Genomic DNA, 14,358 nt, shown 5'->3' with positions numbered 1-14,358 from the left:
CAATTTAGTACTGGAGGGCAGCGTGGAGGGTAAAAATCGTAGAGGGAGACCAAGAGATGAATACACTAAGCAGATTCAGAAGGATGTAGGCTGCAGTAGGTACTGGGAGACGAAGAAGCTTGCACACGATAGAGTAGCATGGAGAGCTGCATCAAACCAGTCTCAGGACTGAAGACCACAACAACAACAAAATTGGCAGGGCCCTACAAACAACTCTGAATTTTGCTCATCTATAGCACCAATTGGACCGAATTCGGCACTATATCCCTGTGGACGACATGCAACAAGTCTATCAATCAATGCCAGCCGAACAGCTACTTGCATAAGCGCCAGACATAGATAATTTTCTTACAGACTTGCTCAATTTATGTAGCTCTTTCTCGTGAATAAACCATTCAGTTTTTGAAATGGGACTCCTTCATTTGTCTGTACATGAACATCACATCTACTGATTTCCGCGCCATTGGTATAATTCCTTCTTGTTGCGTCGTATTTTCTTTAACTTTTTAAAAAGTGTACTTGATATGTCTAATTGTTAAGTGGACATGGACTTGAAATGTCTGAAATTTTCGAAAACAACTCTTGTCACCATCTGAAAGACCATTTTATCCCGTTTCAAAAAATGTATTTTTTATCTACTTTTCAGTTGTTGATTTGGTCTTAAACGCTCTTTGAGCAAATGTCTGCAAACCAACCACGCTCATGCGACTGGCAAGGAATAGCACCATATACATTTCTTGCCTGCCACAGTCATGGAAACAATAAAGCCAATATGCAGGGACCTTTCAGATACAAAATTACTCAGCAAATGTCTACATGGCCGTACGCAAAACCCTAATGAGGGTTTCAACATCTGCGTGTCGCAACGAGTAATGGACAAATTAGGCATCCAGCCCCCAAATAATAGGATAGCTGCTCTGACTGCCATAGATCGTCAGCGAGTAGTTGAAGCTGTGGAAGCCAGTGTAAGGAAAAGGCCCCTGAAGAAGTCTACAGATGATAAAGAAGCAGCTGGCCAGGAAGATTATGCTGCTGGAATGTTCTGAAAGAGGCATACGGTGCGTCAAAAACACTGTGAATATTCTTATCTCATTTTCTCGAAACTACGTTTTCAGAACATTAGGTACATATAACTTCTCAATGACTTCATCCATGTTCACCAAATTTCCCTCAAGTGAAGAATGGGATCGCATCTTTGTATTGTGCGTAATACATCGCACAAATGATCTATGTTTGTCATTCTGTATATAATTTTAGCGGTATTTTTTAGACAAAATAATAATGTGGTGTAATAAGGCTTTTCCTATTTCCTCAGATATACTCCAAACTACAAAACGAGAGGCATAATGTGTTCCTATGAATGTTGACAGCGGTCTGTCACAGTCTGAATGCTATTAGACTGACGATGGACCAGAAAATGGTACCTGAATGGGAAGTGTATTACAAGAACACCTATTAGGCAAAATACTGTAATTCCTAAACTGTAGGAGATATTTTAATAAATATCCTTATACAGCTTGAGTTAATGTTATTCATTGTAGATGAAGAGTAATGTGCACTGAGACCGAGCTATGAAAATGCAGCCCGTGCACGTCCAGGTCCCCTTAAAGAGAAACTGATGCATTTATTGCGTCGTCAGACACTGCTGCCTTTTGGCAGCTATGACATAAAGTTTCGGACATCGACATCTGAGAAAATAAAAATCCTGTCCCTTTACGCGACAGATAATGTATTTAGATTCCACATGTTTTATACCAGGATATAGCTGGGATTGGTTGATAGGACCCTACCTGAGACAACAACCGGTTTTTCTGGATGCAATTTAAAGTAGATTTGCAGCTATGTGAGAGTAGGGGGGGGGGGGGGGGGGAGAGCAGCATCAAATTAATCTTCGGACTGAAAACCATAATAACAACAACAGTATGTCTTGTATGACAGATTTAATGTTTTTAGAAAAAAGAAGATAAGGAATAAAATTTTTATTTATACTTTCCAGAGTATTATCTAACACATAATCCCATTGTGTTATTTAATCCAAAAAGAAGGGAATTTTGTTTAGCTTAATTTTATACCTTCACTCTGAGGGGAAAGGAGCGTATACTCAGCTAATCACTCAAATGTATTTAAAAATATTACTGAAGTATACAAGGATAATCCATGTAATGTATAAATATAATAGTAAAACTCGAATCATCAATACGAAAGCTGGTTCGAACACCGTAGTAGTTTGGTAGTGTTGCTTCCTCCATTCTTGTAATTGATTTAGCGAGTCTGTTACAGGTGGCTCTGCAGTTTAACATGGAATACAAGCAATAGACTAACCTTGCATTTATCACATTAACAGAAATCATTGTCGAACTTGAAAGAACTGGTAAATGTAAAAAAAAAAAATGCTTCTGACAAACCTCGGTTACAACACTGTGGCCTAGACCGATACTTATTTTCTGAACCACCGAACGGATTTGAAATGATAAAACTATTTATAAGTTCATTAGTTTTTGAAACAGATCGTCTAACATTGATAACGTCAAAAATTACTTGTTGCTTTCCAACGTGAATATGAATTCATAGTGATAAGAGTGAAGCTCTCCACTGCACAGCACCGTGTTGTAGAACGTCCGCTTTGAAAGGATAACTGAGTGATATGACGGTAGGCGTATGGTGGCAATGGAGAGTGAGCAGGAGATTTTCTGCTTATCAGACTGTAACATAATGCTACAAACCAATGTTGTTGAAATGTAGACTTTTCTAATCTTATCTAACGACAGGTACCTATAGTTACGATTTGCATCATCTCCGTGGGTAATTTTGTATGACGCCAGCTGCTGCGAAAAGCTCCAGCTGTGATCTGATCTAGCTTGACCTGAAGTTGGTAGCCTAGGACGTCGAAACAGCAGGCAGGACTCGGTGACAAGGAGACTTCCTCCCTCCACTGCCTCCACACCTGCCTCGACATCGCATTGGTGACCTTACGGAGAATCTATGCAGCATCTTACCTTCCGGCTTATATCCTTCCGCCTGGGAATTCAAGGAAAAGTTCCAGAATGGGAGAGTACCTTTCAAGGCAGCATGTTGGGCCTCTGTTCTCAAACCCCGCCTAGCTTATTTTGAAGTTCGCCTTTTAAAATGATTCTTTTTAGGAGAACTTCAATTAAAATATACATGGTGGTCCACTGATCGTGACCGGGCCAAATATCTTATGAAATAAGCGTCAAACGAAAAAACTACAAAGAACGAAACTTGAAGGGGGAATCCGGATGGCCCTATGGTTGGCCTGCTAAATGGCTCTGCCATAGGTCAAACGGATATCAACTGCTTTTTTTTTAATTAGGAACCACCAGTTTTATTACATGTTCGTGTAGTGCGTAATGAAATATGAATTTTTTTGTTGGACCCCTGTTTTCGCTTTGTGACAGATGGCGCTGTAATAGTCACAAACATATGGCTCACAATTTTAGGCGAATAGTTGGTAACAGGTAAGTTATTTAAATTAAAATACAGAATGTAGGTACGTTTGGACAATTTATTTCGGTTGATCCAATGTAATACATGTACCCTTGTGAACTTATCATTTCTGAGAACGCATGCTGTCACAGCGCGATTACCTGTAAATACCACAGTAATGCAATAAATGCTCAAAATGATGTCCGTCAACCTCAGTGCATTTGGCAATACGTGTAACGACATTCCTCTGAACAGCGAGTAGCTCGCCTTCCGTAATGTTCGCACATGCATGGACAATGCGCCGACGTATGTTGTCAGGTGTTGTCGGTGGATCACGATAGCAAATATCCTTCAACTTTTCCCACAGAAAGAAACCCGGGGACGTCAGATCCGGTGAACGTGCGCGCCATGGTATGGTGCTTCGACAACGAATCCACCTTTCATGAAATACGCTATTCAATACCGTTACAATCGCACGCGAGATTGTGCCGGACATCCATCATGTTGGAAGTACATCGCCATTCTGTCATGCTGTGAAACATCTTGCAGTAACATGGGTAGATCATTACGTAGGAAATCAGCATACATTGCACCATTCAGATTGCCGTCGATAAAATGGGGGCCAATTATCCTTCCTCCCATAAAGCCACACCATACATTAACCCGCCAAGGTCGCCGATGTTCCACTTGTCGCAGCCATCGTGGATTTTCCGTTGCCCAATAGTGCATATAATGCTGGTTTACGTTACCGCTGCTGGTTAATGACGCTTCATCGCTGAATAGAACGAGTACAAAAAATCTCTCATCGTCCCGTAATTTCTCTTGTGCCCAGTGGCAGAACTGTACACGACGTTCAAAGTCGTCGCTATGCAATTCCTGGTGCATAGAAATATGGTACGGGCGCAATCAATGTTGATGTAGCATTCTCAACACCGACGTTCTTGAGAGTCCCGATTCTCGCGCAATTTGTCTGCTACTAATGTGCGGTTAGGCGGCGACAGCAGCTAAAACACCTACTTGGGCTTCATAATTTGTTGCAGGTCGTAGTTGACGTTACACATGTGGCTGAACACTTCCTGTTACCTTAAATAACGCAACTATCTGGCGAATGGTCCGGACACTTGGATAATGTCGTCCAGGATACCAAACAGCATACATAGCACACGCTCATTGGACATTTTGATCACAATAGCCATACATCGACGCTGTATCGACGTTTTCCACAGTTGGTTAACGGTCCATTTTAACACGGGTAACCTATCACGAAGCAAATACCGTCCGCACTGGCGGAATGTTACGTGATACCACGTACTTATTCGTTTGTGACTATTACAGCGCCATCTATCACAAAGCGAAAAAAGTGGTCCAACTAAAACATTCATACTACTTTACGTACTTCACGAATATGTAATAAAAATGAGGGTTCCTATTTAAAAAACGCAGTTGATATCCGTTTGACCTATGGCAGCGCCATCTAGCGGGCCAACCATAGCGCCCTCTGGTTTCCCCATTCAAGCTAAACGAGTTTCGTTCTTTGTAGTTTTTTTCGTTTGATGCTTATTTTCTGACTTATTTGGCCCAGACACTATCAATGGACCACCCAGTACAAAAAGGACACTCGTTCAATTTATAATTTGATTGTATTGACAAAGTAGTAAAAACATGGACGAGGCCAATAAAAATATGTATGTGACATGTGATCCGTCCCATTGGCAAGTCTTCCATTTTCGCGATGAGGAGATTAATCGAAGGGTATATGAGCCGTGCTGGTGCTCGCGTTGGTGCTGTTTGTAGGTTTCCACCCTCCGTTGCAGGCCAGACTGTATCAGTGTAAGGGTTGTGTTACAAGATTACCATCATATTATTTCACCTGTTTGTGGTCAATTGCTTGTTTCTTTTAATTAACCTTTGCTTTTATTTGCTGTTTTACAGTACGTTTCTAAATTTTTTATATAATTGCCGTTCCTGGCGTGTAAAGCCTTCAGTCATGATTGTGGTCATTTGCTCTGAAAAATTAATTCGATATTTCTGTTTTAGCAGTAAGCCTTAAAACCTTATTTTCTGCCATTCGTGGCGTCTGATACCTTCTACTGTGTTTGTGGGCTCTTACTTTTAATATTTCAATACCTGTAAGTTGTAATTGCAGGGAGTTCTTAAACATTCTTAATTTACTGTCTTTCTTGGAGTGTAAGGCCTTTAGTCATCATCACAGTGCCTTGTTTTTTTCTTTTTAAACGTTATCAGTATCAGGATTTTATTGTGATTTGCTAAATTGTAACGCACTGAAAACACTATTATTTACACTGTCGTTTATGCCTTCATTAATAAAGCGTGGTATTTTTTAATTTATTGTTGAGTCTGGAACTACTTCTTTAATAATAAATGTGTGTAACTGTTAAAGGCAACCAATAGTAAATGATTACGGCCTTCCCTTGACAACCAGGTTTCAATATAGAAAATCACTACACTAGGAAACAATTAGTGAAATCACACAAACGGACGTCGAACCTGGTGGAAGTCACATGCGCTGAAGGAATCAATTTTTACGCGTGACATAACATTTCAATACATGACTAAAAGCGGGATCGAGGGCATCAGCATTCGACGTCGTTATGCTTCGATGCTATTTTATGAAAAGTTGAAATGTACAATTGACTTATATAATATTTTGTTTCAGTGGTTGTCTAACATTTATATCCACGTTGCTAAACGATATTGCTTTACTGGGATTTCGGTTTACTGTTAAAATGGAAATGCCGTGTGGCTAGGGCCTCCCATTCGCCTTGTGCAAGTCTCTTGAGTTGACGCCACTTCGGCGACTTGAGTGTCCAATGGGATGAAATAACGATGATAAGGGCAACGCAACACCCAGTCCCTGAGCGGAGAAAAATCTCCCGACACATTCGTGAATCGAACTCGGGTCTTTAGGTATGACTTTCGTCGCGCTGACCACTCAGCTACCAGGGGAGGATATTGGGTATGTAAACAACAATGCCATCTCACGTAAACCGTTGTGGACCGTTGCGTAGCAATTACTTCCGTATTCTTTGGAGTACTCGAAGTATCCATACGAATTCGTTCTGCGAGTTATTGAGTGTAAGGAGCTTCAGTTTTGAATTAATTATTGCAGTCTTGCATTTTGTGTTTCGAGCACATCAAGCGAAACATTTTAAAGTTCTTGAGGAGCTTTAGAAGCTTTCAGAAAAGCGAACGCCCAGCTTCAGAGGCGAGCTGCGTTGTGTTGCTAGAGGTATGAGCCGTTGATTTAACTACCACCTATTTATTTGTCATACAGAATATCGTATAAACTTGTTAATGGCTGAGTATATAGCGGAGAATTACTGGAAAGTTGATGCGGGTGCTGGAGTGTGGTATCATCTCAGAACATGCCGTTATTAACGGTATGCAGTGTGAAATAGAACATTGTTTTACTTTTTTATGCAGTTTCAAAGGTTGGATGTTTACTTGTAGAGGCAGATTTCTGTACTTTGTTTTTGGCGAAGTTCGTGCCCATGCATCATGTATTATCAAACTAATTGCTTAGTTCCACAATGATGACGGTGTAAGCAATCTTTCTCTCTTGTGAATTACGCACACGTACTCCCTGCGATGCTGGAGATTAGTGTTGCTGGAATTTTTTTCCGTGTGTGAAGAAAAATTTATTTTGGAACTCCTGGAACGTGCACTGCATCGTATCGAGGGAAGCTGGCAGCTTAATAAAAGAGTTTTACTCTTCTGTTACGCAAGATATGTGAATCAATATCTTGGAGTAGGAGGCGTGTGAGAAAAGCAGTGAGACTGATTTCTAATATACCAAGGTTTTATTTCTTTCAAACGACAATAATGTCTCCTGCAAATTAGTTCCCATCGGCAGCTATAGGCCGGCGAAGTCGTTGTTTCTCGGTATCGGTAGAAGCGTAGAAAGCCTTCAACTGGTAGGGCATTTCCCATGTCGGTCATATGCTCTTAAATATTCTCCAGAGTCCCAAAATGAAATCCTTTTAAGACATTTTCCGAAATTGGAAAAAAAAGTCACAGTTACCACGTTTCTGTGAATGGGGGGGGGGGGGGGGGGGGGTCTGTGGAACAACAGGAATGCCTTTTGAAGTCAAAAAATCCGTGATGGAAGTGGCCATGTGGCATGGGGCGTTATCATGATGCGCCGTCCAATCTGCAATGTTTGATCTTACTCGATTCACCTCTTTCAAAAATTGCTCTGAGCACTATGCGACTTATCTTCTGAGGTCATCAGTCGCCTAGAACGTAGAACTAATTAAACCTGACTAACCTAAGGACGTCACACACATCCATGCCCGAGGCAGGATTCGGACCTGCGACCGTAGCGGTCGCCCGGTTCCAGACTGTAGCGCCTAGAACCGCACGGCCACTCAGGCCGGCGATTCACCTCTTTCCTGAGCTTTTCCAGTTCATCGTTGTAACACAGCTGTTTGACGGTTCGTCGTGGATGAACAAATCTATATGGAAAAAAGCAAACCTGTCATAACAGCAAATCAGTTTTGCTTCCGCCTTTGACTTCATTATTCGAGCTCATTTCAGTCGAGGAGATTCCACAGTGTTCCACTCCTCACTCTGCCACTTGGTCTCAGGATCGTACTTTGAAATTCAGGATTCATAACCTGTGATTATACAACTGAACCATTCGTGGCCATGGGCAATTCTCGCAAGAGGACAACGCACACGTTTCTTCCATTCTCCTCCTGCTCAGTTGTGAGGTTTTATGGCACCGTTTGGCATAAATCTTTCGCACGTGCAAAACTCCGATGCAAATTTGATGCATGCTGAAAATGTTTAACCATGTCATCCATCACCTTTATTTTTACACACCGGTCTGATGTCACAAGAGAACGCATACGTTCGACGTTTTCTTCGATTTTATAAGGTGAAGGTCTACCCTGAACGAGGTCCAACTTCAACGTGTTCTCGGCCTTCCAGAAATGATTTGTGCCACACAGAAACTTGGACTACTGATAAGGAATGTTACCCATAGGCTTGTTTCAATTCTAAGAGGATCACTCTCGCTGGTGCCCCAAGTTTAGCACTTGATGGCATAACATTGCTCTAAATTACACTTTTCCACTTTTACAACACGCAACAAAAACACAACTTCCCCGATGGCGCTTTCAAAAACCATGTGACGGCGTACTCAGAAACTAGAAGAGATTGCAAACCGTTCTTTACAGCAGTAGAACAACACAGCGCGGCCAGATCCCTCAGAGTATTGTCAGTCTCATTACTCTTCTCACGCACCTCGAACTGCTAAATAAGAATTCCAATGGGAATCTATAGGCTATTCGGGCGGTTTCATTATTTACATACTTCTGCATATCTTTCGATCCCAAAACATGGTTATTTCGTCTTACATAGATTTAAATTGTTTAAAATTTAAATGCTGTTCTTATTTAACCACGGATATCGACGTCTCTATATAGTGATGTGCTCTGTAGTTACCGGGGTTGCTACTTAATGTTCATCACAGTGTATGCTAACAACAATGCCATGTCTCTTGAACCATTATGGACCGTTGCCTAGCAATTACTTCCGTATTCTCTAGAGTACTCGAAGTATTCATACGAATTCGTTCTGCGAGTTATTGAGTGTACGAAGCTTCTGTTGTGAATTAAGTATTGCAGTGTTGTATTTTGTGTTTCGAGCACATCTAGCGAAACATTTTAAAGTTCTTGAGGAGCTTTAGAAGCTCTCAGCGAAGCGAACGCCGGCTTCTGAGGCCAGCTGCATCGTACCCGCAGTAGGTATGAGCTATTGATTTACCTTTGTATATTTATTGAGTATACACAGTCATCTCGAGTAAGAATATCTTAAAAGCTAATAAATGAATGTGTATTAGTGGAGAAGTACTGGAAAATTGAAGCATGTGGAGGAGTGTGGTGTGATTACGGAATATGAAGTTCTTAACAGTAATAACGTGAAATAGCATTTCGTTTTAATTTTTTATGGGGTTTCAAACGTCAGGTGGTTACTTGTAGAGTTAGACCTCTACACTTAATTTTTTGAGTTTATGTGCTTTCATCACGTATGCTCAAATTAACAGCTTAGTTCAACAGTGACAACTTTGTCAAGTGCTCTTTCAGATTCTATCCGTGTGGTTTCACCCATGACGTCCTCTTGACGTCATGACTTTACGTTGCAGAGCGTGTAAGCGGTCTGTTATTAAATGCTATCTGTGTTTGTGTTAGTTACTAATGTATTTTATAAAGTTTGTAAAATATGCTGTTTATTGCAAATGTGTCGTGATATACGATGGTGTTGTTTATTGGGGGGAGGGGGTAACTTGAGGCCACAGGTTATATTATCAATGGAGAAACTATTAGCGACTAATGTTTCTTTTTTTTCTGACATACATTTAACTGTTTTTTTCTGTATTTCGCACGATATACGATGGTGAGGTTAGGCAGTACCTTAAGAGCAGAAGATAAATTTTTGTGAGTGAAATGATTAATGATAATTTTTATCATGTTGATTGTTACAGATCTTTAGCTATTTTTGTAATATGGGAGAATTGTCTACGGTGCTGTTAGCCGTGAACCTAAGTACATTGTAGAAGTTGTCCTGAGAGGAACGAATAGTAATGTTAGTCATAATTTTTTAACTTATTAATAGTTGGCTGCTTTTTTTCGAATGTGACGCCGCTGAAGGGGAGCGTATATGAAATCGATTGTTTTGTAGGGTTCTTATTGTTGTTGCCAGTGTCTCGCGCTTTTGATGTATGATTCGTTTTGTTCTATGGTACTTTTTGACCTGTTAACGTTCGTTTGTAGTGTGATACCAAATTTTTGAATTTATTTTCGTTCTGTTTATTCTTGAGGAATTTGTGTGTGTTATTTTTGATAAAGTCGTAGTTATATGGAGTTTTCTTGTGCGTCTTTTCTTTTTTTTGTTTTTTTGGTGGGGTTTACAATTTTTTGGTTTATTATGGAATAGTTCCAGTGTGTTATTTATCGATTATGTCGTTTTATGTGGATGTGTGTGGTATTGCTGTCTTTGTTAGGGCTATATAGGTGCAGCGTACATTTTCTTTTGGTTCATTCTGGAAGAATTTGTGCATGTTATTTTTCTATTATGTTGTTATTTTGTGGATGTGTGATTGGTATTCTTGTCTTCGTTTAATCTGTGTAGATTAAGCGAATTATTGGAATCAAATTTTGTGTCTTCGTTATATTTCCGTTGAGTTTATTCTAGAGGAATTTGTGTAAGATATTATTCGATTTTTTCGTTATATTGATCTTAGCTTTATAAATCTTTACATTTTGTTTCTGCCCTGTCAGTTTCTGCAGCAGTGACGTTACTTTCATTTTATATGCTCTTCGAAGGAACTGCATTATGCAGTCACAGCTATAATGGTACATTTTATGAGAGAATGTATGTTTCGGTCGAGGATCAGACCATCATCAAGCCTAAAAACGATCTCAACTATGAACTTGCGTAATAGGAATAGCAATTCCGGATGTACAGTGTTCCGTCATTGACATTAACTTGTCATGTCCATTATGTCCATTTAACTTCATAGACATTTCTACCAATGTAATGTCTATACAGATAATACCAATGGTCGAGCTATCTACGTTTGATAACTGCTATTGCAATATACGCGAAAGTATAGCTGAGACGGTTTTCGGGACCGATGATGGGCCGATTTTAGACCAAATTCGATGGTCCCTAATGAACCGTACCGTCGTATCTGTCTACTGCACAATACAGTTGTTAAGATTCATTAAAGCTGCACAACGCCTCCGCTACAATTTTTTTTTTTTATTTTTGTTTTCGACCGTAATAGTCTATCTTGTTATCGCCTTCTCCAATAATATAATCGGACTGTTAGTAAAATTTATCTGTGGGTGTTGTGGTAGACTCGGAGCGGTCTCTAGTTACATTAATTTTTACTTTGACAATGAAAACAGTGTAACCGACCTTCCTGTTTCGTCGATTACACTTACATATTGCCTATGATCGCTGCAGGGCTATACTGCTAGACTTATCTTCCGTCTGCGAAGAAGAAAACACGTTAGAAACTGGTTACAACTGTGTAAAGTTATACAGAGTTGACTTGGCACCATAATATGAGATACTTACTTCCCTGTTGCTTAAGGAAATTAAAGCACTATCTATGAGTTTTGTTAACTGTTAGATCACTTGGGAGTTTATTAACTGTACGGACGTTTTTAACAATCAAGACTCCGCTGCATATTTGTCAGTGCTATAACATGATTATTTCGTCTTACATAGATTCAAATTACTGAAAATTTTCATTGCAGTTCTTGTTTAACCATTGATATCGACGTTCCAGTACAACGTTGTTCTCTGCAGTTATCGAGGTTGCTGCCTAATGTTGATCGCAGGGTTTGCTAACAAAAATCAGCTTAACTGTGGTGGACCATTGCATAATAATGACTTCCGTATTCTCTGGAGTAGTTGAAGTATCGAAACGAATTAGTTTCTTGAGTTCTTGAGTAAAAGATTCTATAATTTTGATTCAGGCGTTATAGTGTTGGATTTTGTGTTTCGAGAGCAAGTTCTTGGGGAGTATTAGAAGCTTTGAATGATGCAAACGCTCTGTTTCAGAAGCAAGGTATATAGACTATACCCACCAAGAGGCAACAGCCATTCCAGTACATTTTTTCAATATGTAATGCAACTTCAGAAAGTTCCGAAAATGCTTGACTTGTAGAGAGAGATATCCTCACTGAGTTTTTGCCAATGTTCAACTGCTGGAATCATGTGTTCTCAAATTTATAGCTTAGTTTCACAAATAGAATGGTGTCACCTATCACTCTCCTTTTCGATTACACATACATACGGTATGTCCTACCGTTGGTTCATGCTTTTATCTTCTGCCGTCGGTGAAAAAGAAAAGTCGTAAACAGGTTCCGGCTGTGTAGTGTCATACTGAGTCGACATGGATTTGTAGCAAAAATATTATCTTTTCCTGTCACTTAAGGAAGCACAGTTAATATCTTGGAGCACTGTCGAATGTTACACCTATTAGCTGTTTATAAGCTGTTTTTAAGTTTTCTTCATGTAGAAACCGGTGGGTAAATTTCAACCACAAATATAGTTAATACGTCGTACACGTTACTGTTTAGGTCACATGGCAATGATGTGTAATTTAGATGTAGGGTTCTCGATGACTGACACTAAGAAGGGACAGTGCAGCCCTGAGAGAATATACTGACTCGGTAATATGGATAGCAGTAAAAATCGTATTCTCGTAATATACTGCGGAAGGTATAGCCATCAGATCGTAGCGTAGTTTATTATTTAGTAACTTCATCCTACCACCAACACACATAAAAAAGAAATTCTTGTTCCGGCCCCAGGGGAAGATATTCCGCATATCATGCTGTAATAGATGACAAAATCTGAAGTTGTAATATCTGAAGTAGCTGTATAAAAAATGGTTCATATGGCTCCGAGCACTATGGGACTTAACATCGGTGGTCATCAGTCCCCTAGAACTTAGAACTACTTAAACCTAACTAACCTAAGGACATCACACACATCCATGTCCGAGGCAGGATTCGAACCTGCGATCGTAGCGGTCACACGGTTACAGACTGAAGCGCCTAGAACTGCACGGCCACACCGGCCGGCGAAGCAGCTGTATATCTGAAACTATTGTAGTATTATAATGACAAGCTAATTAAATTTAGTCTAATAGATAAGCCTTCAGCTAGTTACTATCAAAACAAATTTATTCTCTTCAGAGTAAAAGTACCACGTAATGAACCCGCGATTGCTAAACTGCGAATAACTGTTATTGTCATGATTCATGCTCTACGAATTACTGACACAAAATTAAAGTAACTAATTCTCGAATAGTAACAAATGTATAAGCTCAATCAATTATATAGACTGTGCATGTCGTTTTTGATACAAGCAGCTGCTTTTTTACAAAAGCCAAGGTTACAGACATGTCGTCACGGTTCCAGGTTTTTCTTGCGATCGAGTTGTGAGACATTGCTGCAAAACTTACTCGTAGACACGGTCTGGTCATGTCTAATGTGCTGTTTGTTATCGTTACAGCAATGTTCCGCCGCATGAAGAAGTTTTTCTCCCGGTGTTTGGGAGGGGAGAAAGACGAGGGTCTGCGACTGGAGAACAACTTGGTCGCTGTTCGGGGTACTGTAAAGGTGAGCCACGTTATATTGCAGTGACATAGGACGCAAAGCAGTAAAGTCTGAGAGCTAACTGATTGTACGTAACGTGGTCAGTTGATATTACAGACTGTCACGATTTACTGTAAATGAATATTTTTTTGCTATAAACATCCCATGTGACACGTCATTGTAAATAACACGTCTTAGGTAGGCATCTCTGCACGAGTGATGATTGTGACGATTATATAAAATACGACCTAACTACCTAACTCCGTTCAATCATTCCTCTGAAGTTCCAAAGGTACCGATCGACCGCCTCGTCATCGTCAGACGATAGACGTCACTGTATGGAGGAGCATGTGGTTAGCATACTGCTCTTCTGGATCGTGATCAGATACAAAATACCGGCGGCAATGAATGTCACTGATGGATGGATGGATTTGTTGATCACTGGAGCGAAGTGAGATGTGCTAGTCACTCAACAGTTCACAATAGTCGTCATTCTAAAACTTGAGCTTATCTCCAAACCTACATAAAATTTTTTAAATTTGCCATAGTGGTCTTGACTTCAAGTAAAACAAAGAGCTTGAGACCTCTTCCAAACTTACTTCTGCCTTCGCATCAAAAGATAAGGCGCCGTAAAATATGGACTATAGGAATTCTAATACTACATGCGCCACAGATATAGTGGTCGTTTAACATGAGTATGAAGCCATTAGAAAAAGCCTTTAGCATTTCAGAGTCGTATATTCTCTGACCCGCAGGGTAGCCTCACACTGTG

This window comes from Schistocerca serialis, chromosome 8, assembly GCF_023864345.2.
Source record: "Schistocerca serialis cubense isolate TAMUIC-IGC-003099 chromosome 8, iqSchSeri2.2, whole genome shotgun sequence".
In the NCBI taxonomy this organism is placed as follows: Eukaryota; Metazoa; Arthropoda; class Insecta; order Orthoptera; family Acrididae; genus Schistocerca; species Schistocerca serialis.
Note: the sequence above shows the minus strand (reverse complement) of the source record.